This window comes from Schistocerca piceifrons, chromosome 7 (assembly GCF_021461385.2).
Source record: "Schistocerca piceifrons isolate TAMUIC-IGC-003096 chromosome 7, iqSchPice1.1, whole genome shotgun sequence".
Lineage (NCBI taxonomy): Eukaryota > Metazoa > Arthropoda > Insecta > Orthoptera > Acrididae > Schistocerca > Schistocerca piceifrons.
The window spans coordinates 214,257,790-214,285,540 of NC_060144.1; the positions used below are offsets into that span (position 1 = coordinate 214,257,790).

At 43.2% G+C, this 27,751-nt stretch overlaps 1 protein-coding gene across 1 annotated transcript in view; it reads right to left on the minus strand.

Annotated features, from left to right (window-relative positions):
- LOC124709123 (flocculation protein FLO11-like) overlaps positions 1-27,751 on the minus strand; it is a 587,789-nt gene that overhangs the window by 390,519 nt on the left and 169,519 nt on the right. The gene's annotated exons all lie outside the window — the stretch shown is intronic.

The following is a 27,751-nucleotide window of genomic DNA, read 5'->3' on the forward strand; positions in this document are numbered from 1 at the left end:
GATTATTATCTACAGAGAAAGCTCATCTAGTGACAATGCCCACAAGTGAGAAACCAGCCAATCATTCTACAGATCCCGTCCCGACTAGCTGAATGGACTCTCACCTTCAACAAATTTCGAGAGTTGCTCTGAGGTTCGCGTTGTGGAGCCTCGCGAAGGGTGAATACAAGTCTATCGGGACCAGGGCGACAAACACCAAATGTATTCGCAGTTGGGAATATGAATCATTATCGGTTGTGAATTGGAATGACGACGATGAAAATTTATGTCGGACCGAGACTCGAATCCGCACTTCTCGCTTTGCGCAAACGGTCGCCTTAACTGCTTCAGTTACCCATGCAAGGATCACCGCCCGACCCAAACTTCCATATGTCGTCTTCTATGTGTCACAAGCTGCACTCGTACATTACGTATATTCTTGTCCAGGAACGACATGTTTATTGTGAGTCGAGGGTCTGGTTTTGCGAATAAATACGAAATAGCAGTATCTGTGTTATTAGGAAGTGCGTTATTGACATTGTATAGTACTTTTCAATAACGCAGACAATGCTATTTCGCATTTATTCGCCAACACCAAGCCCTCGACTCTAAATAAATATGATATTGCAGCGCTTGTGTTAATCTGATTACGACACACTGTGGCGACTACAGCCGTTACAGAACACATCAAATGAATTCGCAGTTGCCAATAAGGACTACCATCAGCTGTCGAATGGAATGACGACAACGAAAATTTGTGTCTGACCGGGACTCGAACCCGGATTTCCCGCTAATCGCGATCGATCGCCTTACCATTTGGCTATCCGTGCACAACTCACGAGCATCGATGCATGCCCAAAGGAAATTTGCATCGTAATCAGTATAACACAGCCTCTGCAATATCGTATTTATCTGCCGATACTGGACAAGCGACTTGGTGTAGGGTATATGCAACCCAGCGCGATTCCGATGCGGGTATATAAACACCGATATGTAGGCAAAGCATTAGTGCGGCCTTCGAACGGAAAGTTTTGGTCGCTCCTTATGTATACAGGGTGTTTCCGCAAGGCCATAGAGGATGCTCCACAGAACAATTTGAGGTAGGAAACCTCGGGTCGGAGATGCCATCTTAAGGAAATATGAAAATAAACTAGCCTATCGCTTTGTCTAACGTTACTGTTTTCCAGCTTATTTACAACTAACATGAGTACAAGTACTGTGACGAGCCTGATTATGAGGAAGTCATGAAACAGGTTTTGTTTACTTTGCTTGTCCATAAGATGGCTCTGTTGTGTCAGTATGATCGAAAACTTGATTAAAGGTATCCGGGCACACCTCTGTAATGCGGAGTTGCCCACTAAGTGCCACAAGAGGAGTATCCCCCAGCCTAAAAGGGGCATGGATTATTGCGCTGTCAGTAGAGAACAGAATGGATCAGTTGGGAGTCCTCAGCGACTTAGAACGTGAATTAAACACTGGATTAAACTGCGTAACAGGTCCGTAAGGGATATTTGAAACCTTGTAAAGCTGCCGAAATCGATTGCTGTTGACGTGATTGTGAAGCGGAAACGCGAAGGAACATGTAACACCGAAAATGCAGGATGCATGGCACCTGCTACCGATACATAATTTTTATAATTGTATGTAAATATTTGTAATTTAAATGCTTTATTTTAATAAGTAAGGACATCGCTTCACTGTATGCATACATTTAGGTAGAGGTCTGTTGATGTTTCATTGTATTTATATGTGTTTTACTGTGAAACTTATAAGCTCTGGGAAAAAGCCAAAGGAAGTGTTATCTGCATCGACTATCAAAGATAATAGCAATGCTTTTGCGTTGTAAAATCTTTGGGTAGGGGTTGTTGCGCAGAGCGCGCGGAGAGAGCGGGAGACGGGTTACAGCGCTTGTAGTGCGCGGAAGTGTGGTGTTCACGCTCTCGCAGTAGAGAGTACCATTTCGGCGGCATCATGTACGCGCGCCGGCCAGATGACTAGAAGCAGGAGGAAGGACAGTGGACGGGCGGAAGAGGCTGTATTAATTACGAATTCCCGTTCCTGTAATTAGCTGTGGCCCCACAAGATGCTACCGTCTTCAACAACAGCAGCAGTTCCAGCAACACAGATTTGTCATCGGCTCCGAGTTTCGTTGTACGCACAGCACTGAAGTAAGACCGTTCATTGGTAGAAAATATTAACGGCTAACCCAGCAGCACAACTGAATGTGATTTGATTAATGAACTTTATTTAAATAAGAATCACTTAAATTCAGGGCGATTATGTCCTCATTGCCCCCAGACATTGTTAACAAGCAGGGTCCTTGTTCCCTTTTTTCCTTATATGCAACCAAAGTTTGAGAATCTATCACTGGAAAAAATCCAAATCTAAAGAAAATGCACAAATTAAGAGTGCGGAAATTTTATTTATTTTTCATATAGCTTGGGGCACGTGGCTGTTTGGTTTGGTGCATATTCTAGTATTTAATTCTGTTCAAGCTAGTAAAAATGGCTCAGTTGTTCAGACAATAATATGAAATCCAATTTGAAAATTAAGTAACTGCATAGTAAAAAGTGCTTGCCTTTCCCTAAATTTCTTTGATGACGTTATGTTGAGGTCTCTGAAAGTCATTGTTCACGTAACGAAGTTCAATACTAACATACAGTTTAAGCGGATATTTTCAAATCATTACTCTATTGTCTTTTTTTCAAAACTTAACGACAAACTTAACGTAAAAGCGACTTCTCAGCTTTCTTTATCGTTACATACTCACTTAAAATTAGTGTCGAAAAACGTGACAACCTTCAGTTTCCACGCCTGTGTTTAATAATAAATGTTTTTCTTTCCCATCATCTTGTACAGGATTTTGGATGTAAATCGTCCTAGTGGGCCGTCGACCGTAATTATTTCCTTTTCGTTCATTAGTGTAACATTTGGATTCATGATCAGTGGTACCACTTTTCCGTCCAGTGTTGTTCGTGAGTGAATGCACAAAATAACTTTCATTTTTCCAAATTGTAGCCCTGTTCGGGTTAATTACCTTTTTTATTTTTAGTATACTTTGTATCAGCAAGATCGCTTGTACACTTTCCCCCTACTTATCGGTATTACTTCTTCGGGAAAGATAGCCTTATCCAATTAGAAAAATTCCATTAGGTATACACGCGATCCACGGTCATATTTTATACCGCAAGCAGGATAGGCCGATTAGTAAGGGGGAGGTTACAAACAGACATAGCTGAACGGAGACCAGCACTTCGGAGAGTGGTTATAAAAAATCGTATGAAGTCAGCCGAAGGAATCGTTCGTGAGTTCTAAAGTGTTATCGGCAGTCTACTCCATGGATCCATGCTTGGTCGTGGACCGTGTTACGCAAGTGGTTTCGTGGCACCGGTCGGTTAGGAATAGAAGAAGCAGGTAGTTACTGGCGATTTCTTAGGAACTGCAGGGATGAGGCGGATCTCTAAAGATCTGTGCTTTTTCTGGAAGCACAGAACTAGAACCACGTCAGCGCGCTGGATCGCGGGGCTGGAGAACGTTCCGGGCGGAGCCGGCGACTGACAAAGGAGCGACCACTGCGCACGGTGCAAGAAACCCACCGGGCGCGCGGGCGGTTTCTTGCACCGGCCGCAGTCACGGCGCCTGCGAAGGGCCCTGCATTCTGCCTGCTCGCAGTAACCGCTTTGTCTACCAGTGCCAAAGAGTTGGCCGGAAACGCGCTGCGAGTGCCCGTTCATACACTTACGCCATTGCCGCCGTTTCGACGCGCACGAAACGTGAAGTCGTTTTCTGGGAAAACGGAGACCAGTGGCACACCGCAGAGATCGGCATTTAGGAGGAAGGTGTGGCTTGCGCAGTAAAAGAACTGCGTCCACATTGGGAGCTCATGTTTTTCACAGGATATACTAAAGCCAAAGTTGAAATTCGCATCATGACGTTGTACTACTACCAACATCTTGATGCAGAACCAAAATACGGATGCAAGCTGCTAAGACAGTATTAATTATTTGCGGAGAAATCCTAGTCGTCTAGAAAAATTAGGTTAATATTCCATTAAAAGTCTGAAACAGACTTTACTCTGATCTTAAGTCAATTTTCAGGAATGATTTTCTCGTAACACCACCTGACTCCGAAATTTTAATGGCAGTGGTAGCGATTTCGTAAGCGCAGTGGGAGTTGCATTGAAAAGGTTTCGAAGAAAACATACTGATAAATCTTAGCCAATAGTACTGTTCCACTAATGAAAAGATGAGTAACGAGGCATCTTGTAGATGTTAACCGGCCGCTGTGGCCGAGCCGTTCTAGGCGCTTCAGTCCGGAACCACGCGACTGCTACGCTCGTAGTTTCGAATCCTGTCTCGTGTGTGATGTCCTTAGGTTAGTTAGGTTTAAGTAGTTCTAAGTCTAGGGGACTGATGACCTCAGCCGGCCGCGGTGGCCGTGCGGTTCTAGGCGCTGCAGTCCGGAACCGCGGAACTGCTACGGTCGCAGGTTCGAATCCTGCCTCGGGCATGGTTGTGTGTGATGTCCTTAGGTTAGTCAGGTTTAAGTAGTTCTAAGTTCTAGGGGACTGATGACCTAAGATGTTAAGTCACATAGTGCTTAGAGCCATTTGAACCATTTTTGTAGATGTTACTTGTGCAAGACAAATTTATTTGCCACCTGTTCAATCCGAAACTAAGAACCCGTGGCAAGAATTTTTAAATACAAACAAACAGTGACAAAATTTATGTTACGAGACTGAGCTGAAGATGTCATTGCTCCGAACTGCGTGCATCAGTAACGCTGTGACTTGACTGATTGCTGTATTACAGAATGGAGAAGACGAAGCAAGGAAAGTGCATTTCTTATTGAAATAGAACCTGTAAATGGGAACCCATACGAGGAGAAAACGCCGGCCGAAGTGGCCGCGCGGTTCTGGTGCTGCAGTCTGGAACCGCGAGACTGCTACGGTCGCAGGTTCGAATCCTGCCTCGGGCAGGATGTCCTTAGGTGTGATGTCCTTAGGTTAGTTAGGTTTAACTAGTTCTAAGTTCTAGGGGACTAATGACCTCAGCAGTTGAGTCCCATAGTGCTCAGAGCCATTTGAACCATTTGAGAAGAAAACTCAGTGATTGTGAATATTTGTACTGGGTGATTATTCTTAATAGTCGGCGGCCTTGCCGCATTAGTAACACCGGTTCCTGTCAGATCAGCGAAGTTAACCATTGCCGGGCTTGGCTTGCACTTGGATGGGCCACCATCCGGGGTTGCCGAGTGCTGTTGGCAAGCGGGCTGCACTCAGCCCTTGTGAGGAGTTACTTGATTGAGGAGTAGCGGCACCGGTCACGAAAACTGACAACGGCCGGGAGAGCAGCGTGCTGACCTCATACCCCTCCCTATCCGCCTTCGGTGACGCTGGGGAGGACACGGCGGCCGGTCGGTGCCGTTGGGCCTTTAAAGGCCTGTTCGGACGGTGTTTTTTTTAAATTCTTATTAACGTTCAAAAAACCTCGAAGCGACGTAGATGACTCTGAGACAAGTAATTTAATGTAAGACATACGGGGTCGTAAATGTCGGGAAATGTCCCAAACATAGATGAGAAATGCTGGACATGTCGCGTCACCAGAAGATGCACCTCGCGCAGTGGTTGGGCTTGGGTGTGAAGGAATGATTGAGCGATGCAATGCTTGTATTCGACCAACAGGGCAAATTTCAAACATCTTTTATAAATGTAATCTGTTGGAAATATAGAAATTACAAAATTATCGTTCTTGCTGTAACCAAGATAAAACTATTCTTCTTGTGTATTTCTTCCTATTTGTCCCTTTTTTCTATTTACAGACAGTATTTAGTTAAGAAAATGTAGGTCGTTTACTGTTTTAGTCTTATACTCATTTACTTGTGACACAATACTGTATGATTTTTGTTGTAATGTACTTTACAATAAACCACCCGATACCGCCAGACCGGCAAATAGAATAATATATCTTACTTCAATGTAAACACATAACTGTATCACGCAATGTAAAAATTACTGCCTGCCAAACGCAAGACTCGAACCCTCAGCTCCATGCGCTGAAGTAGCGTACGTAGGCCCGGGGCCGCACTTAGGTGAACACTTGGGTGGTATGATCAGTTGCCACAGATCGATAGGCTCAACTGCTACAAGTGCGGCGAGGTACGCCATGTGGTGACGTCACATGTCCAGTATTTGTCAAATCACTTTTGTGTTATTTCCCGTGCTACGGTCGCAGGTTCGAATCCTGCCTCGGGCATGGATGTGTGTGATGTCCTTAGGTTAGTTAGGTTTAAGTAGTTCTAAGTTCTAGGGGACTGATGACCACAGTAGTTAAGTCCCATTGTGCTCAGAGCCATTTGAACCATTTTGTTATTTCCCGACATTTGCGAACCCGTGTGTCTTACGTTAAATTACTTGTCTTAGTATCATCTTCGTCACCTCCGAGGTTTTTAAACGTTAGTAAGAAGTAAGTCACGTGGGAGTGTGGTACAATGAAAAGACGAACGCAAATTTTGGTAAGAAGATATTCTAATATTCAGAAGGATTGAAATGAAATGATCCAGCCGGAGAAGTTCGGCAGCCGGGTGTAAGTCTAACTGCAGATGCCGACACAGTGGGTCAATTGCGTGCTGGTGATGATGAAATAGTGATGATGACAACACAACACTCACTCCGCGAGCGGAGAAAATCTCCAACCCGGTCGGGAATCGACGCCGGGCCCGCTGCATGGTAGGCAAACACGTTACCACTTCTTTTTAGTTTTCAAGTTCATTTTTGATTCAGCCACTCAGTTTTTTGTTACAGAGACCAGCTAGCCCTCTGACCGTACACGCTGAACTACCACGCCGGCATCCAACTTAGTAGGCGGACTCAGAAGGATTAATTACAGGATGGACAACTTCATGCGAGCAACTACAATTTGTCTGAAGTCCAACACGAAGTTATCAGTAGTCTAGCTACTTATCACAACTACATATCTCAATGTACTAGGGCACACGGTTCCGAACTAATCACACAAAGGAAAGCTGGTTTTCATTACCATTTCAACAATTACACAATACCAGAATTCACTCGTATAGACATGACTCGAAACCTATAAAATCTGAAAGAAACAAAAGTGACAAACGAGTGAAATCCACAGACGAAGCTGGACGGCATTACTATGCTGCAAGATGACGCCCGCCCACATGTTGCGAAGGTAGTTTCGATTATGCTGCAAAAGTTTCGCTGGGAACCCTTTACGCAATCTCTGTACTGTTCCGACCTTTTGACCATGCGACTTCCATATTTTCGGAGCCCTGAAAGACGACATTCGTGGCCGCCGATTTACGAAGAGGTACACGTATGTAGATACAATAATGGTTTGGTAAGCAACCGCAAACATTTTTACGCAAAGGCATTGACAGTCTTGTCTCACCACGGGACAAATTTATTAAAGGTTATGGCGATTACTTTTGAAATAATAAACAGTTTGCTTCCTTTTTTCTCATGTGTCTCATTTTCATTTGAATATCCCTTATACCAGGTGTCTCCCCTATGTGTAGTCAGTAGGGCTGTTTATAAAATATCTATACATCGATGTTATTGTGGTCTTCAGTCCTGAGACTGGTTTGATGCAGCTCTCCATGCTACGCTATCCTGTGCAAGCTTCTTCACCTCTCAGTACCTACTGCAACCTACATCCTTCTGAATTTGCTTAATGCATTCATCTCTTGGTCTCCCTCTACGATTTTTACTCTCCACGCTGCCCTCCAATACTAAATTGGTGATCCCTTGATGCCTTAGAACATGTCCTACCACCTGATCCCTTCTTCTCGTCGAGTTGTGCCACAAACTCCTCTTCTCCCCAGTCCTATTCAATACCTCCTTATTAGTTATGTGATCTACCCATCTAATCTTCAGCATTCTTCTGTAGCACCACATTTTGAATGCTTCTATTCTCTTCTTGTCCAAACTAGCGTCCACGTTTCACTTCCATACAAGGCTACACTCCATATCAATACTTTCAGAAACGACTTCCTGACACTTAAATCTATACTCGATGTTAACAAATTCCTCTTCTTTAGAAACGCTTTCCTTGCCATTGCCAGTCTACATTTTATATCCCCTCTACTTCGACCATCATCAGTTATTTTGCTCCCCAAATAGCAAAACTCCGTTACTACTTTAAGTGTATCATTTCCTAATCTAATTCCCTCAGCATCACCAGACTTAATTCGACTACATTCCATTATCCCCGTTTTGCTTTTGTTGATGTTCATCTTATATCCTCCTTTCAAGACACTGTCCATTTCGTTCAACTGCTCTTCCAAGTCCTTTTCTGTCTCTGACAGAATTACTATGCCATCGGCGAACTTCAAATATGGTTCAAATGGCTCTGAGCACTATGGGACTTAACTTCGGAGGTCATCAGTCGCCTAGAACTTAGAACTAATTAAACCTAACCAACCTAAGGACATCACACACATCCATGTCCGAGGCAGGATTCGAACCTGCGACCGTAGCGGTCACGTGGTTCCAGGCTGGAAATGCTACGTGTATGTCCATCAGGCAGAAGTCAATATGAAGTGTTCCGGATGAATCGGATATGTGATGTAACCGAACAACGGAACCATCGGGCACATTTTATTGTGCCGCTTACCTGCTATTACCATTGTCAGCAAAGTGGATATCGCCAAGTGTGATCGTGCATCGTCTTCATTGCTCCAAGAGGGATAAGTAGGGTGCTAGCTAGTTGATGTACAGAATATCTGATAATATATCAGTACTTAAATATACAGCTCTAAAACTAGCAGTTTATTACAATGTTCAGCCGCTATTTTTTTTGTCCTGTATATCGATATTCTGCCGTCGATATATCGATAAGCTTTCTCGACGTATCGAGGGCCGACAACGGCATTTTAAATATCGATATATTTTTTTTTTTAAATATCAATAGTTCTAGTCGTCAGGCCCATTTGCTCTGGTGTTGCAGCAGATATCTGCAGTTTCGTTTTCACAGCTTGTAGCAAGCCAGACAAGTTCTCCTCATCACTCTTTCATATGACGCCCAACGACGGCTGAATGTTTCGGTTTATTTCCCATTTCAAACAAAATTTATTCGAGAGAGCGCTGCCAGATTAGTCTAGTGCCATATTCGTTTTGCCGATATGTTTTAACAGGAACAGTAAAACACTCAGAATAATGAGTACTCCAGCAGCGATTGAGCAGCGCGCTTCTGCATGGTGGTAGCAGTCAGAGAGGGCCAAGGTGATACCGTCGCCGTTGCAGTACTCGTTATCCACGTGTTTTACTGTCCCTGTTAATACATATGAATAAAACTAATATCGCGATAGACTAATTTGTTGATGACGATGATAATGATGTTTGGTTTGTGGGGCGCACAACTGCGCGGTTATCAGCGCCCGTACAAATTCCCAACCTTGCTCAGGCCAAACTCGCCACTTTCATGAATGATAATGAAATAATGAGGACAACAGAAACACCCAGTCATCTCGAGGCAGGTGAAAATCTCCGACCCCGCCGGGAATCGAACCCGGGACCTCGCGCAGACTAATTTGGGACCGCACTGTCGAATGGGCACGTAAAATTCCACTTTAAAAATCATTTTGTTTGTAACGGGAAACAAACCGGCGCTTTCCATCGATGCAGGGGTATCATGTAAGACGCGATGAGGAGCATTTCTTTGGGCTCAGTCCAGCTAGACGTTGCAAAAACCAAATTGGAAATTTCTTCCGAAACACCAAAGAAAATGTGCCTAACGAACGACTCTGATGAGAGACACCCTGTATATTATGGAAAGAATAACGGTATAACACTCTCTTGCAGTACGCCCCAAGTTGCTTTTACGTCTGAAGATTTCTCTCTGTTGAGAACGATTTTTTTTTCCAACTCTTCAGTGTAGTCACAGAATTTGTCTGATATTCCACATGCTCGTATTTTGTTCATTATGCGCCAGTGCGGAACTGTGTCAGAAACTTTCCGAGATTACGGGAGGAAGTGAGGAACTGCACTTCAGCCACCAGCTCACGCGCACCCTAAGTACTGGAGAACAAATGCGCGCTGCTGTTTGGGCCGCGGAAGAGACCAGAGCCCGTCAAGTGCGCACAGAGCGGATCAGCATTCCCTGAATGCACCGAGCAAAGGCGGCGAGCAGCGTGCAGGCGGCCGCGCGTATTCACTGTCCGTTATCGGGAGTACTAAGCCGCCCGGTCCGGTGTTTGCACGCGCTGTTCCGGCGCCCCATAGGACCACCCCCGGGACCGACGACGTCCTCTTAAGCCCATCAGAGCGATCCTGTGCGAGGGCGTGACTGAGGGAGGGGGGGAGGAGGCCACGTGTCTGGCCTTCACCTCGGCGCTCTTCGCGTCCGCACGTGTCGCCCCAGGGCACTCTCGAATGCACGGGCACCGCCTCAGCCTCTCCGCTAGCAATCTCGTTCCCTCCGGAATGATTGCACTTTCATTGCATTTCCTGCTGGCTGCTTCGGAAATGATACCTAGATTTATACCCCTACCCCCCGTCCTCGAAAGTTAATATATTGGGAGCGCGTTTCTGTTCCAAGCCAGTCATTTCAGGTAGACAGACTAATCATCTTCTATCAAAGCATTGCAATTAAATGAAAGGCAGTTTGGTTTTTGCCATACGCATTTCGCTTCTTTTATTTACGAATAATCTTCAGTTGTGTAATACATGTTTGTTTCTACACATATGATAAATGCATCATGTTGTAGTTGCAAGTTAGTTAATTTGCTATGTTTTCTCTTGTCATTCTCTTTTTATCTCAGGCTAGGAACAATTATTGTAGCACATGTCCCGTAAGGTTAAATTATCGCTTGGTGTTACGATTTCAAATGTTGTTAGTTCATGAGTGTAATCGTGTAGGTGTGTTTACTCGGTCTCCGTATTCCAGATGACCAATTTTCGACGTTTTTTCGAGCACATTTGTTACAACACTTCAACTTTTCACTGTGTGTTGAACGTGTCTGTGTTTACAATGAGTAGTATTGCCAACTGTCATTGTGTGTTTAGCCGGCCGGTGTGGCCGTGCGGTTCTAAGCGCGTCAGTTTTGGAACCGCGTGACCGCTACGGTCGCAGGTTTGAATCCTGCCTCGGGCATGGATGTGTGTGATGTCCTTAGGTTAGTTAGGTTTAAGTAGTTCTAAGTTCTAGGGGACTGATGACCTCAGTAGTTAAGTCCCATAGTGCTCAGAGCCATTTGAACCATTGTGTTCTTTCGTCTTTTGTGTGTGTGTGTGTGTGTGTGTGTGTGTGTATCTTCATGTAGCTATAGCTTTCCCTTACACTTATTTCTGGTTCGTCACTCACCTGTCAAAAGTAGTTTGAGAGCTGAGAGAGAGCCACTAAAACAAGGAAAAAGATAAATGTAAAACATAACCACGCTAAGTAATTAATTAAAACTTTCTCTCTCTGTTTCTGTCTGTCTGTCCCTCTCTCTCTCTCCCTCTCTCACACATGTCGTCGTCCATGTGTCACAGGCTGCACTCGCGCAGGCATGCATGTCCGAAAGAACTTTACAGCGTTCTTCGCAGTAACATAGGCACTGCTGTTCCGGCTTCATTCGCCAATGACCAGACCCCGACACTCAATAAAATGCAGGGTGACAATTAATGAACTGTATAAAAAAAACTTAAATTAGTTACAAACTACGGCGTGCACACATTTCACTCAACATGTAAACGTCACCTCATATATTCGGTTTTAGGTTATGACATGTTCGATATGCCTGCCATCATTGGCGATGATGTGGCGCAGACGAATAGCAGAATTCTGCATAACCCGCTGAAGTGCCGAAGCATTGATGCTGTATGGCTGTTTTCAGCTCAGCTGTGGTTTTTCTGTTTTTGCTGTGCACCTTGCCCCACAAAAAGTAGTCGCATGTGTTCACATCCGGAGAATATGGCGCCCAATCGAGGCTCATGCCAGTGACCTCTGGGTATCCCGGATACAGGATGCGTTCCCCAAAGTGCTCCTGCAAGACATCAAACACTCCTGCTTCGGTGGGATCGAGCTTCGTCTTGCATGAACCACATCTTGTCAAAACCTTTACGTACCGCTCTGTAGTTACCGTGCCGTCAAGGAATATCGCACCAATTATTCCGTGATTGGACATTGCACACCACGCAGTCACCCACACAGTCCCCCAAATGCGCCAATCTTTCTTATTGACGAACCCATCCAAATGAAAGTGTGCGTCGTCGCTGAACCAAACCACATTCACATCAACAATTGCCAATATCCTCCGCGCCAACCGTCCAGTTTGAACTTCTTAAAGCAAACCGTTCAGAAGTTATGCCGATATTATGTCATATAATTCAATAATTGTCACCCCTTATATCCTTCCTGGACAGAAATATTACGGATTGTGACAGAGGCGACGACGTATGAAGTTTGGATCTGGTTGTGAATCATGAATGGATAGCCGAAGCGATGCCGGCAAGGTAGCTCAGCGAAAAAAAAAAAAAAAAAAAAAAAAAAAAAAAAAAACTGAGTTAGTGGATCAACGATGAACTTGAACAAGCGTCATGGGACGACCGCCCCGATCAAATACAACGCCCATTAACGAACATAATGAGATCAACAAAAAAAGCGGTTGAGGTGACCGCTTGCAGGATGCGGGAAATTCCGGTTCGAGTCCCGGTGCGTCGTCGTGCCACAACGCCACCACACAGACGATGGTAGTTCATATTTGCAATTAATTCCGAAAACATTTCCAATACTTCTTGATGGCTGCAGTGGCTGTTACTTTGGACTTGCATGCGTCGTATTTTACTGACACGGGACCAGTGTCCACGTGGCTGTTGTAGGAGTGATAATCACCAGCTAAAACACCTAGAAAGCTGAACCTGTTTAGTAAACCAGGTTAAGAATCAGAAGCGTCGTGCCTCGAGAGGGAACTTCAAACATTCAGCTCCTGACAAGAGATTGTAGAGAAACTATGGCTCAAGTTTAGAACAATAGTTGACCAATCAGTGGATGGATATACAAGGCCGTCCCTACGGTAGTTTTTGGGTTGGGGAGGGGAGCTAAAGCTGGGGATATGGAGCATTTTTAACATTTCGGAAGACGAATAACAACTTGTAAGTAGCCGTAAAATGTTGCGGTTCCTACCCTGTTAAAAACCTGCGCCATTCCAGCTTTTAAACGACTTTCTTGAAAGAAGAACACTAGACAGTTCGTGATAGGACTCTCTGAGTATAGCGACGCAATAAAGAAACGTCTCAAGGGACAGCGACAACTGTTCGATACACCCAAAAGAAAATACAGGGCGATAGACATATGGGTACTAGATGAAATACGTTTATCAGTGAAAAGGGAACTTTTAACGTCTACCCACAGTAGCATTTGACCCGGTACCAGACTAACACTTAATAACAAAAGCATTGGGGCGATGAAAAAGTTTTCCTTCGAAAGCCATACTATGCCCACATGTCGATGCTTATATACCCTCATCGGAGTCGGGCTGGGTGGCATATACGCAACAACAAAGTCCTCAAGCGAAAACGTTTTGATTGCTCCATTATAACATCATACTGGCTATCAAACGTATTTGAGATGGGGTTTAGGATTCCTTGGTAGACAGGACGCAGCATGTTTTCTCAGAGGTGTTCATTGACAGAAGTAGAAATAACTTCAAACGTGGCCCGGTGAACTGTGTTAAGACACTTACTGTAGATACTGGGTACTGATAACCTGGAAGACAACAGTATTCTCTGAATCATTTGCTGACGGTGCGGCAACATAAAATGAAATACCACCAGAAAAAATTGTTATTCGTCACAGTCAGGTGGTCTGTTTCTAATTAGTAAATGTAATTAACTTAAAATTGCTCCCTAAGCTGGACAGCAACTTGCTCAAAGTGCGGTTAACAAAAGGGCACTGTAAGGTGGAATGATGCCAGCTAAATAACACGTCAACTTTTTTTTTCTGTTGACTGCGTGTGAACTTCGTAAACTCGAATAAGTTACATGGAGTAGTAGATACAGTATGCCGAAAACTAAACCGCGAAGAATTTGCTAATGGAATTAGAAAAACGTCGATGCCGGCGAAATCATTTGTATCAATAGCCTCCTTCGTGCATGACTGGAAATGAAAATGTCTCGTCAGAGAGTTCGTCATTATGATCGGTTCTTGTTAAAACTTGTAAGTTAACAACTTTTCATCGCAGCAGCAAGTGGTATCATCCAGATGGACCAGTGCATTTCTTGTCAGAAAGAAAACTTTGGTAAGCAGCTTCCGACGGAAATCAATAACCGAGCGAGCGTCACCCTTGTTAGGTTTACCTGAACTATCGGCAAGGTAGCGACGTCCCGTTCGTGGCAAGTTATTACTTGCGAATTTTCCACGCTACGTAATATTAAATTTCTGTGCTCCAAGACCCGTTATAATACGTCCAGGAACATAGCTCCGCGGTCGGTCGATGTTGTGAGATGCCATGTCACCCTGACAAAGTTCTGCTGCTCCTGTTAGGGAAAAAAAATTAAGCACCGAAACATGACATCGTATATAAACTCCAACCTGTTCAATTAGCACGCTATGTCAGTTTTTGCTCAAAGCCACGAACATGACACTTCCTGTACTTGTTTTCATCTTTTCGTGCTTGGTAAGTGAAAGGATATATTGCCTCTTTAGTTAAGTAGCACCTGCTCTATTCTGATTTTCTGTTACTGCTGTCGTCTAACAACTACACGCAACGTATTTTACTGCTTTATCTTAATAGTCCTTCATTCAGCGTGCACCAAGGAAGCCACATAACACCATGCAGAACTAGCACTCCTGAAAGAAAGGATAGGTTCGCAGGAGAGCTTCTGTAAAGTTTGGAAGGTAGGAGACAAGATACTGACAGAAGTAAAGCTGTGAGTACCGGGCGTGAGTCGTGCTTCGGTAGCTCAGTGAATTAAAAAAAAAAAAAAAAAAAAAAAAAAGATGGTAGAGCACTTGCCCGCGAAAGGCAAAGGTCCCGAGTTCGAGTCTCGGTCGGGCACACAGTTTTAATCTGCCAGGAAGTTTCATATCAGCGCACACTCCGCTGCAGAGTGAAAATCTCATTTTGGAAAGCTGAAAGATTTTTTAGGTTCTGCATAACTTTTTGCACATGGTTTTCTATAATTGCTACTAAGATTAAATCGTCTACAAAAATCAGTGCGCCTAGGTGTATCTTTCTGTTGATAGGGATACAACCCGGTTTTATAGCGAAGAAACCTCTTATTATATGTAGTACTCATATGCATGTTGAAGATAAGGGAAGATAGTCTACGTCGTAGTCTGATTCCTGTAAAAAATATGTTCGAATCTCATAATTTGTTCTCGTTTCGAACTGCGATTAGGGTTTCATGTACATATTGTAAATATTCGATGTGATTTGTTGTGGCATTTGACCATGCTCTCGTATTTATATAGTTTACTGCGGTTTATTTTGCAAAAAGCTAACATATGTTCTGCAAAGGCAAAACGTGTTTCAATATTATATTCTCCATGACTCTCGGAAGCAGATGTGACACTGTTAGGCTATATGACCATGGTAAATTTATTGTTTATCAAACCAGCGTGTAGATGTAGCACAGAAAGTGACTGCACTGAATTGAAATATCCAGAGCTGGTTTGCTATCTGGTATTACAAGCAACGGAAGCAGGTTCTGAAGATGACGTACGAAGCATTTCTGGCGATGTGGCGATGGGATGATTTTGGTGGTGTAAAACTGCGACATCGGCGTTGAATACGTTACTTGATACACTGTGCGTGTGATAGGAAGTGACATACGGCACAGTACGTAAGATAAGATTACACTGCGTCAGTCTCTGGCCATCCACTCAGAACAACTGATACCCACTTCCGCCATCCAGGTCACCGCGTTATTACCCAAAGAGTACAAAAATGTATAAGCAAAGACTTCGCCGTTGGATGTAAAGGCACGTGAAAGCCTGCTACAACATAGACGGTCTACTAAACTGCCTGGAACATGGCTCGAGAATTTGTCAAATAAAACATTATGGTAGCTACTACGCTTTCCAACTCTACAGTCAACGATACTCTGCAGATTTTTTTGGGATTGTCTTTTGACAAAATTTGATCTTGTTCATTCGCAGCTTCGCCTAGAGTGGGCAGAGCAGAAAATTTTTCAAAGTCTGGATTCACAGGTGTCGTCTTCAGAGTAACCCTACTTAACCTTATTGCGACAGCATCTGGAAACCCCAGCACTCAATTTATTGAGCTTTTATTGGTGTATGAAAGTAGTGCTCGCCTGCCACTTTTGTCTTGTATACCGAACTATGATTTTCTGGGGATCAATTTTTTCAATGTTGAACACGTCTGGCTGTCGGGTAACATCCAGCAATCTGGATAAATTTCTAGCTACAGCCGCGAAGTCCAGCGGACACGCTGCACCAGCAAAATTTTTTCAAATGGCTCTGAGCACTATGGGACTTAACATCTTAGGTCATAAGTCCCCTAGAACTTTGAACTACTTAAACCTAACTAACCTAAGGACATCACGCACATCCATGCCCGAAGCAGGATTCGAACCTGCGACCGTAGCAGTCGCGCGGTTCCGGACTGAAGCGCCTAGAACCGCTGGGCCACCGCGGCCGGTCTACTGCACCAGCAGTAGCAGTTTCTGTTTGTACTCAGTATTTGGTTTATTTTTTCTTCTCAAGGGCTTCTGCGAAGAACTGAATTGAATCTGTGTATTTTACTACGTTGACTAATGTATACTAACTTATCCTAAGCGTTTGTGTAGATGTTAGTGAGTCTGCATTGTGTGAACTGACTTTAGGGGACAGTAAAAACCATAAGTAGCGAATCAGCGGTCTTCGCGTATAACCATTATTTGGTTTAGTGTTATATTATTTGTGGTATATACACTGATTAAAGCTGTATAGGGACTGCGTCTATTGTGTACAAATACATAGGGAACTGACCAAGGTCCGTAAACAGTAGGGAGCTGATCTGACCTCTGTCGCCGTCTGTAGGCCTATGCCCTTAGCTGTGGTGGCGCTGGGGCACATGAGACAAATGCTTTGACACTCTGCCAGCGATGTTTAATGTCGCAGCTCCTTCCGATTCGCACGTTCTGGCTGGTCTCACATACTTGACGCCAAATAGCGAACAATGGGGGATTCGCGAATTTCTGGGCGGAAGACGAAAGTGGATACTGCCCCACGGTTGCTTCTTTAAGCTTTGAAACCAGGTTTGAGGTACTGGCCATTATCTAAATTACATCTGAGTCAGCAGTCTCGTCTGTTGGGATCGTGGCCGATTTTCTTTAAATGTTCGTACAAGCGCAGATGGTGGGATTGCTTGTCACTGCGAGCCCCAGCGTTAGGCACGTGATGAAGTTCCCTTAGCGAAATAGAGGGCAGGCTGGGAAGGAAAGCCAACCTGTTTGCTTGACAGGGGCCACCAGTCATGTCCAAAATGTGGAGAAAGAATTGCCGGCAGCGACTGTGCGAACTGGCTGCAAATTGTGGCTCATGTTTCCAAGAATGATGCCACGCCTGCTGCATGGGTTCAGAAGCCGTACTCGGTTCCTACGGACGTCCGGCTGCTTTGGTGAAGACAGCTGACCTCGCTCGCGGCGTGAAATTGGAACTGGCGTTCTGCAGCATCGTACCCAGAACCGATCGCAAGACTGTTTCAGAGCCAAGTGGAAGGCTTAACCAGACGCACAGACTATTCTGTATCTTGGACGCGGCTTTCTCGACCTCCGATATCACATGGAGAATTGTAGGAACCACTAAATGGAGCAACCATGCACGCAAGAAATGGCCGCTGAGGTTGTAGAGTACGTGTGCAGTGAACATGTGGACTTTTCAGGACGGAGAAATTCCTCCAAGGGCCCGATAAGATACGTTTTGATTACTGACAGACAAGAATATTATCCCAATTAACTAAAACCAAAGGACGAAAGTGGGTTTCTTGTGTGTTTGTGTGTTTGTTGGGGAGGGGGGGTGCTTATGGTAACTGATCCTCCTTCCCAGTCCCGCTCGCAAATGACGGGAGAGAAGAATGACTGTCGGTAGTGCTCTGTATTAGCTCTAATTTCTCGAATTGCCAGTAAACCTCTCTGTAATGCAGAACGCCTCTAATTTAAAATCTGTCACTGGAGATTGTGGAGCATCTCTGTAACGCCCTCGCACCGCCTAAACGAGCCAGTGGCGAAACGCGCTGCTCTTCGTTGTCTCTGTCTCTTTTATTAGTCCTACTTGGTAATGATCTCAGGTTGATGAAAAATACTAAATAATCAGTCGAACAAACATCTTGAGAACCACTTCTTTCGCTGATGATATATATTTACTTAAGATTCTTCTTATTAATCTCAATCTTGCATCTGATATTACTACTATTTGTTTTATGTGGTCATTCCACTTAAGGACGTACTGGATAGTCAGGCCCATCCAAAAATATTTTACTGTAGATACTTCTTCCAATAGTTTATCAATAGTGTAGTCGTACAGTAGTGAATTTTTGCCTATGTATGCGTAATATGTTACACTTGCTTACGTTCAGGGTTAACAGCCACAGGCTGTACCTTTCAACAGTCCTCTGTAGGTCATTATACAAATCGATACTGTCTTCTCGCATTGCTACTTTCTTATAGACAACCGTATCATCTGCGAACATTCTTAGTAGCTTACTTTCTACTAGATCAGTATGCTGAGCTTCTAAATTGCCAGTCCCCTTCAACTAATAAACAGTCAGATAATGAAATTCATAAAGTTCTAGTTCTCACATATTTTCCTATAGGTCCAGTCCGACGCAGAAATGTGTGATAGCATTTGATGGGAAACGGCACTGTAGACTTAATTTAAAATGTCGTTATGTAAAGTTTCAACCATTGTAAATACTTGTCGTGACTTTCTAGAGAATCGCTGGCTCACTCGCCGTCCAGTAATCTGCTAGGGGACGAATCACGAGAGGCTCAGGTCTGATGCGTTTCCGTGAAGACACTTAGTTGTCAGTAAATAAAAGTCGTAGTTACTCGTATTATTATGATATAACAATCTGAATGAAATTGATTAATTTCAAAATAAGCTCTGGCTTCCAACTTGAAAAAATTGTGTTCTGTCTCAAAATTACAGATTTACAAAAATTAACGTTTTGATTTCACACAAACTTGACAGAATTCAGTATACAAGATAATAATTATGCTCCACCTTAAATAGAACGCAGTTCCAGCTATGCCACACCACATCTGTCCTCTCTCAGCACACATAAAATACTCCTCATAACTCGTAGAAAACAAATACAGCACGAAACGATGGTACAATGAAACAGTGTTGAATATTTACAGAAAATTCCATTTTACTTTTACCGAAAATTAATAGCCACGATATAAACAAATTTTATAGTAATACGTAATTCAATTAAATAGTTTCGGAAATAATTGTCTAATGTCCTTTTCGTATTTAAATAATGTTAAATACTGAAATATCTGCCAGTTACAGACGACAGAAGGAGATGCAGTTTCCTAGCCGGCCGGAGTGGCCGTGCGGTTCTAGGCGCTGCAGTCTGGAGCCGAGCGACCGCTACGGTCGCAGGTTCGAACCCTGCCTCGGACATGGATGTGTGTGATGTTCTTAGGTTAGTTAGGTTTAATTAGTTCTAAGTTCTAGGCGACTGATGACCTCAGAAGTTAAGTCGCATAGGGCTCAGAACCATTTTGCAGTTTCCTATCGGACGAGGATACACATCAGACACGGCCTCCTCCACGCAGCGCGACACCGCATTTTACCAAACGGGTATCTTCAGGCTTACTGCGTCCGTAGGATGCTTGCTACAATATTCAGGGCGATTTTGCCTATTTGGCATACCGATTCTGGACTGCACTGTCTTCGGACGGAGACTTCATGATTGCCCGTTAACAACTGCCATTCCCAGTCCTCGCTCTGAGTGGTAAAGGCAGGTTGCTTCTCGCTCGTCTACATTTAATACAGTACTGTTCCTGAACTCTCCAAGGTATGTGTGAACATACAACACACAATTTGTTAATGTCAGAGGTAGCTCGAGAGCTCCTAATAAAGCGAAGCAGATCATGTCTGTCGTTAAATAAAAACATAAATATGTGTAACTTGAGCGCTATGGTGCCTTGTTTAAGTGACAATATTGTCATCGATTTCACTTGTCGCAAACTAAAGTTATTGGTAAACCCCGATTCCTTGTTTGTTTTCCACTTCGAACCCCAGCTCCAAGAATTCTGAGGAGCAAAATGATACACAAGAACAAATCTCGAACAGAAACCAATTTGTTCTGAATGCGAAAACAAATTTATTCTGAATACGAGCCTAAGTGGCCAGTAACAAGTCTTTTCTCTTAGTCCTGTGAATAGTCGTTCCCACATTTCTGTCTTCAGCATTGCTCCTGAAAAGCTCTCTTCATTCTCAGTATCAAATTTCTTTACTTTAAAGCTATTAGCAATTGTTGTTTCTCATATAAAGCATAGTTATCTTCTCTTGCTACTGCAGTATGGCATACATATGATCTGCTGTAACCCCGACGTTAAAAGGTAAAGCGATCATATAAATTCACAAGCGAAAGTGAATAGTGAGGTGCCAATCCCATCCCTGTCCCCTTCCCCAAAGCACATTCTCTACGAAAGACATATTATTAACAATATATTTCGAAAATTATTGCTGGTTCAATGGCGAAACTGAAACGTTGTATTGTCTGTCCCGGAATTAAATATGTGCTTCACAGCAATAAGCGACATTGCGACTACTGTATTATTAATATGGATTTCCAGAGACAAGCTTTTGAAACGTACCTCTGTCAAACAGAATGAATTATCGCAGTGTGACATAGTCGGATTCGGATGTGGTAATCATTCATGTAAAGAAGCTTTTGTCTCTAGGGTTAATATTGGTAATTTATATGAGCCAGATGTTCCGCATCGATGCCGTTAATAAGCGATGCACGTCTGCCATTTGTTGTTTATCCATGAAAATGTGGTAATTTTTTTCTTTGTCTTTCTTCGAGTTTGTCACAGTAGTTCACTTCCTTGGCTCTGAGCACTATGGGACTCAACTGCTGAGGTCATTAGTCCCCTAGAACTTAGAACTAGTTAAACCTAACTAACCTAAGGACATTACAAACAACCATGCCCGAGGCAGGATTCGAACCTGCGACCGTAGCGGTCTTGCGGTTCCAGACTGCAGCGCCTTTAACCGCACGGCCACTTCGGCCGGCAGTTCACTTCCTTATCCGTCCTTTTAAGTTCGCTGACAAAAGGTAAAGGAGATCATCAACCTATCTAAAAAAATCTAAATTTTTCTTCTGCATCCTTGAATATAAGAAAAGAGATTAATTAACAACAAAATAACAGTCGATTATTAATAGATTATTCTTCCAGTTTTAGAAAAAATCTTGGGAAATAACGTTTATTGTTCTCCATGCTTGCATTAAAATCATAATATTTGCATTATCAATGAAGTAAAAGAAATGGAGAAAATTTGCTAAGTAAAAACAGCAAAACATTACATGTTTCTTAAGTAGCTGTAGCAAGACATTTCTAGACATAACAACTGAAATGGCTGTTTTATTATTGTTCTTAGTGTGAACGTTCGAATGTACATATTTGGGAAAAACCTTAAAATAGTTTCAAAGGAAATGTGGGATACGAACTAGTAAAACAGATGCAAGCAACAAACTTGCTATCGGAAGTCTTACAGACAGCATAAGTGATTTTTACTGATATCAGTAGTTATATTTCTCTAATTACAATAAATAGATTAATTTTAATGTTTAAAGTACACACTTGTACAACATCTCATAACCACAATGTTGTTAACCACAGATGCATTTTCGTACATTGTTCAATTTAGTGTCTCCTGTGATTAAACCATAACCTAAAATTAAATAGTATCTTTCTTCATCCATCCATCATTATAACTATAACTTCTTGGAGACGGTAAGCAACATACGTTAAATTGGCATGAAATTTACTACGTGCTCTGATATACAAATGATTAGCATATCAGGTGAGAGTAAAAACATCAAGATTCTGTATATATTGCAACATTACGCAGCGGTTCCGGCATTAAAATGTCGCACTTGAATCTTATTTTTCTGTGTGGAGATCATCTTACGTCTCGTGGAAGAAGAAGAAACGTGCAGCAGCACCGAAGAAAATCGATAGTGGCCGGATAGTGATCTATCGAAACTGCAGCTTATCATTCCGCAAGACATACACTTTGGTGACAAAAGTCATGGGATACCTTCCAGTATCGTGTAGGACCTCCTTTTCGCATCGCCGTGTAGCAACTCGACGTGGCGTGGGCTCAACAAGTTGTTGGAAGTCCCTGCAAAAATACTGAGTCATGCTGTTTCTATAGCCGTACATAAATACGAAAGTATTGCTGGTGCAGGATTTTATGCACGAGCAGATCTGCCGCTTATGTCCCGTAAATTTCGATAGCGTTCCTCTCGGGCGATCTGGGTAGCCAAATCATTCTCTCAAATTGCCCAGAATGTTCTTCAGACCAATCACGAACAACTGCGGCCCAGTAACATGGAGTATTGTCTTCATAAAAATTCCATTGTTGTTTGGGAACATGAAGTCTTCCAATGGTTGCATGTGGTTTCCAAGTAGCCGAACATAACTATTTCCAGTCAATGATCGGTTTAGTTGGAGCAGAGGACCCATTCTACTCCATGTAAACAAAGCCCACAACATTATGGAGCCACTACGAGCTTGCACAGAATCTTATTGACAATTAGGGTCCAAGCTCCGTGGAGTCTGTTCCACACTCAAACCGTAGTATCAGCTCTTACCAACTGAAATCGGAACTGCCGTGCGGTTCTAGGCGCTACAGTCTGGAGCCGAGCGACCGCTACGGTCGCAGGTACGAATCCTATCTCGGGCATGGATGTGTGTGATGTTCTTAGGTTAGTTAGGTTTAAGTAGTTCTAACTTCTAAGGGACTGATGACCTCAGAAGTAAAGTCCCATAGTGCTCAGAGCCATTTTTGAAATCGGAACTCATTTGACCAGGTCACGGTTTTACAGTCGTCTATGGTCCAACCAATATTGTCACTACTCCAGGATAGGCGCTGCAGGCGTTGTCGTACTCTTAGCACGGTCGTTTGCTGCCATAGTTCATTAACTCCACATTTCGTCGCACTGTCCTAATGTATACGTTCGTCTCACTTCCCACATTGATTTCTGCAGTTATTTCATGCAGTGTTGCTTGTCTGTTAGCACTGACAACTCTACGCAAACGTCGCTGATCTCGGTTGTTAAGTGAAGGCCGTTGACGATTGCGTTGTCCTTGGTGTGACGTAATGCCCGAACTTCGATATTCTCGGCTCACTCCTGACACCGTGGCTCTCGGAATAGTGAAACCCTTAACGATTTACGAAATGGATTGTCCCATGCTCTTAGCTCAAACTATTATTCCGCTTTTTTAGCCTGTTGATTCCCGTTGTCTGGCCATAATGATGTCGGAAACCATTTCTCATGAATCATCTGAGTACAAATGACAGCTCCACCAATTCACTGCCCTTGTGTGCTTCGTGTACTCGATACTACCACCATCTGCACACGGACATAACGGTAACCCATGACTCTTATCATCTCAGCATAATGATCTAGTAGAAAGTAAGCTACTAAGAATGTTCGCAGATGATACGGTTGTCTATAAGAAAGTAGCAATGCGAGAAGACAGTATCGATTTGTATAATGACCTACAGAGGACTGTTGAAAGGTACAGCCTGTGGCTGTTAACCCTGAACGTAAGCAAGTGTAACATATTACGCATACATAGGCAAAAATTCACTACTGTACGACTACACTATTGATAAACTATTGGAAGAAGTATCTACAGTAAAATATTTTTGGATGGGCCTGACTATCCAGTACGTCCTTAAGTGGAATGACCACATAAAACAAATAGTAGTAATATCAGATGCAAGATTGAGAATAATAAGAAGAACCTTAAGGAAATATATATCATCAGCGAAAGAAGTGGTTCTCAAGATGTTTGTTCGACTGATTATTTAGTATTTTTCATCAACCTGAGATCATTACCAAGTAGGACTAATAAAAGAGACAGAGACAACGAAGAGCAGCGCGTTTCGTCACTGGCTCGTTTAGGCGGTGCGAGGGCGTTACAGAGATGCTCCACAATCTCCAGTGACAGTTTTTAAATTAGAGGCGTTCTGCATTACAGAGAGGTTTACTGGCAATTCGAGAAATTAGAGCTAATACAGAGCACTACCGACAGTCATTCTTCCATCCCGTCATTTGCGAGTGGGACTGGGAAGGAGGATCAATTACCATAAGCACCCCCCCCCCCCCCAACACACACACAAACACACAAGAAACCCACTTTCGTCCTTTGGTTTTAGTTAATGGGGATAATATTCTTGTCTGTCAGTAATCAAAACGTATCTTATCGGGCCCTTGGAGGGATTTCTCCGTCCTGAAAAGTCCACATGTTCACTGCACACGTACTCTACAAGCTCAGCGGCCATTTCCTGCGTGCATGGTTGCTCCATTCAAAAGCTTTTAAGCTCTTCTTGTCTGAATAGTTTTCTTGTCCACGTTCCACTTCCGCACAAGACTAAACTGCAGATAAACACCTTTAGGAAAGACTTCCCAACTCTTAAAATGACGTTACATGTTAACACATTTCTCTTCTTGAGAAACGCTCTTCTTGCAATTGTCAGTTTGTATTTTACAGTCTCCCTACTTCAGTCCACACCAGTTATTTTGCTGCCTAAATAGCAAAACTCATCTTTTAGTGTCTCATTTCCTAAGGTAATTCCTTCAGCGTTGCTTATTTCAATTTGACTACAATCCATTACACTTGTTCTACTTTTGCTGAAGTTCACTCTATAACCTCTTATTAACACACTCTCCATTCCGTTTAACTGCTCTTGAAAGTCCTTTGTTACTTACGAATATTGCAACGTCATCGTGAAACCTCAAATCTTTCATTTCTTCTCCATAAATTTTAATTCCCTTTGCCGATCCATCATTTCTTTCCTTTATTGTTTGTTCAATGAACAGATTGCATAACATCGGCTACATCAGTAAATATATCAGCATTTTTGTATCCTTTTCTGTATCGTAAATAAAAACATGGCCAGATGCGATTGCGATTCGGAGAATGAATTCCGTAATAACGTTAATTACGTATATAGACAGTTTATACATTCCGAGAATCGAGAGTGTCAACTATTTTTTCCTGTAATCCATATTGATACTGGCAAGATATCGGTCCCAGGAGTTTCAACGCTTTTGAGAATGTTTTGACTTCAAGTTTGACGACTGATAACAAATGACAAAAGATTATTTTATCGTGTGATATAATTGCAAATTAACAATTTTCTGATCTTTCCTTTTACTTATATTTTGAAATCTTGCTTCTTCCCAAATTTCATGATTCTACATCAACCATAAGTACCCGATAGGATTTGATGAGTGAGTTTGCGAGTATCAAAATATGTGACATACACAGCCGTATCTTGTGATCGCATTGATTTAGAAGGTTACCATTTTACACACCCTCAGTATGCGACATAAATTTCAACTTGATATGTCTACGGTTCCTGAGTAAAAAGGGAGGGGGGGAGGGGGGGCGCTAACAGACTGACGGACAGACAGATAATTAATGACAATTTTTTTCGTGAGATATAATTACAAGTTCACAATTTTCGGATTTTTTTTTCCTCACTTATACAGTGAAACCTTGTTTCTTGACAAATTTCCTGATTCTAGTCCAACGGGAAGTACCCTACAGGGTTTGATCTGTGAGTTGGCGGGTCACCAAGCATGTGTCTTTTGGTTGCACTGACTTACAAGCTTACATTTGTTACACCCTCAAATGAGTGTAGACCTTAGTACAAGACGTGAATTTCAATTTGATACATCCAACAGTTCCTGAGAAAAAGGGGTCCTAACAGACGAACGTACGGACAGTCAGTCTGATAACAAGTGACACAAAAAAATATTTGAAGACATTAACTGTTCTCGAAAGAACAGATACTATTGATGACCGTGCAGCTTTCAAAATGATTCAAATGGCTCTGAGCACTCTGGGACTTAACATCTATGGTCATCAGTCCCCTAGAACTTAGAACTACTTAAACCTAACTAACCTAAGGAGAGCACACAACACCCAGTCATCACGAGGCAGAGAAAATCCCTGACCGCGCCGGGAATCGAACCCGGGAACCCGGGCGCGGGAAGCGAGAACGCTACCGCACGACCGCAAGCTGCGGACCCGTGCAGCTTTCTATGGAATAAATGATCGCCATCGAGGTATGTCAACAACACCTGTCGGCAGCTGAGGGTTTCAATTAATTATCATTTATTCTAGAGAAAGCTGCACGGTCATCAATAGTATCTGTTCATTCGAGAACAGTTACTGTCTTCATATATATAGTTAAAGGCTACCCAGCCATTGACCTTCGTCTGTGCGTATGTGCACAGGTTGCCCGAACTCTTACGGTAATCGCCAAAGTGTGCTCGAGTAATGAGTGGATGGGCAAATATCTATTAGGTACATTACATATGTAGAATTGTGGACAGTTGGGAATGTGGGTCTCACGGGAAACGTGCAAGGCATAAGTCCCTGCAGTCGAGCTATTCATCTGTGTTCTCAGTGGCTCAGATGGATTTGCCGGCACGGTTGCTCAGCGTGTTAGATCAGAGGCTTAGCTGCCCTCTGTAATAAACAAACTGAGTTAATCGATCAACAACGAACTTAAACGGGTGTCATACGACGTTCGCCCCGAGCAGATGCAACGAAAGAAAGCGATCAAAATGAGAGTAAAAAAAAAAAAAAAAAAAAAAAAAAAAAAGATGGATAGAGCGTCTGTCATGTAAGCAGGAGATCCCGAGTTTCCCGAGTTTGAGTTCCAGTCGGGGCACACATTTTCGGCTGTCCCCATCGAGGTATGTCAACAACACCTGTCGTCAGCTGAGGGTTTCAATTAATTACCATGAGACCAAAAAATGTTTTTATGTGATTACAATTTTCAGGTTTTTTCCTTTGGTTGTACTGTGAAACCTTGCTTCTTGCCAAATTTCATTAATCTGGGTCAACGGTTCTGATGAGTGAGTTTTCGAGTATCAAAATACGTGACATAAACGGCCGTATCTTTTGATTGCACTGAACCGGACGCTTGAGTTTTTTAACCGCCAAACTACTGTGGATCTGAGTACGATACATCAATGCGTTTATGAGAAAAAGGGTTTTTAACAGTGGGACAGACACACGGGCAATAAAGTGATCCTACAAGGGTTCCGTTTTACCGACTCAGGTACAAAAACCTAAAAATGAGCTTCTTTTCATCATTTGAACAAAGGAATGAAACGAGTAACTTTTCCGTTGAAAACTTCTTTTCCTTGATTGCACAAGAAATCACTTTGTCGAACCTCATTCCCGCGTTAACGCGGTAGTCGTGGCGCGTTTACATGGAACGGAACCGGTTTCTGGAAGCTGAAACTTGAAAGTCAAATCAGCGTTTCGAAACTCGCTCTTTGGTAGCTCCCATCACCAGCCAGAAATTGTATTGGAACATCCCTTCACAAGAACAGTATTTGGGAGCCCAGTATAAACGTAGAGACCGGTCAGTGGGTGTTGCGGGAAGTGGGCGCTGTGGGATTATGCGCCGCTCCCTTCCAGACAGCAGCCGGCCGCAGCTTCCGGTAAGGCCTCGGCGGCTGCTGCAGTTGAGTATTCTCCGCACACCGGAGGCGTGCAGTGCATCCGGTCTTCTCTGCCTTACGGCTGGTGGGTAGCGCTCGCCTT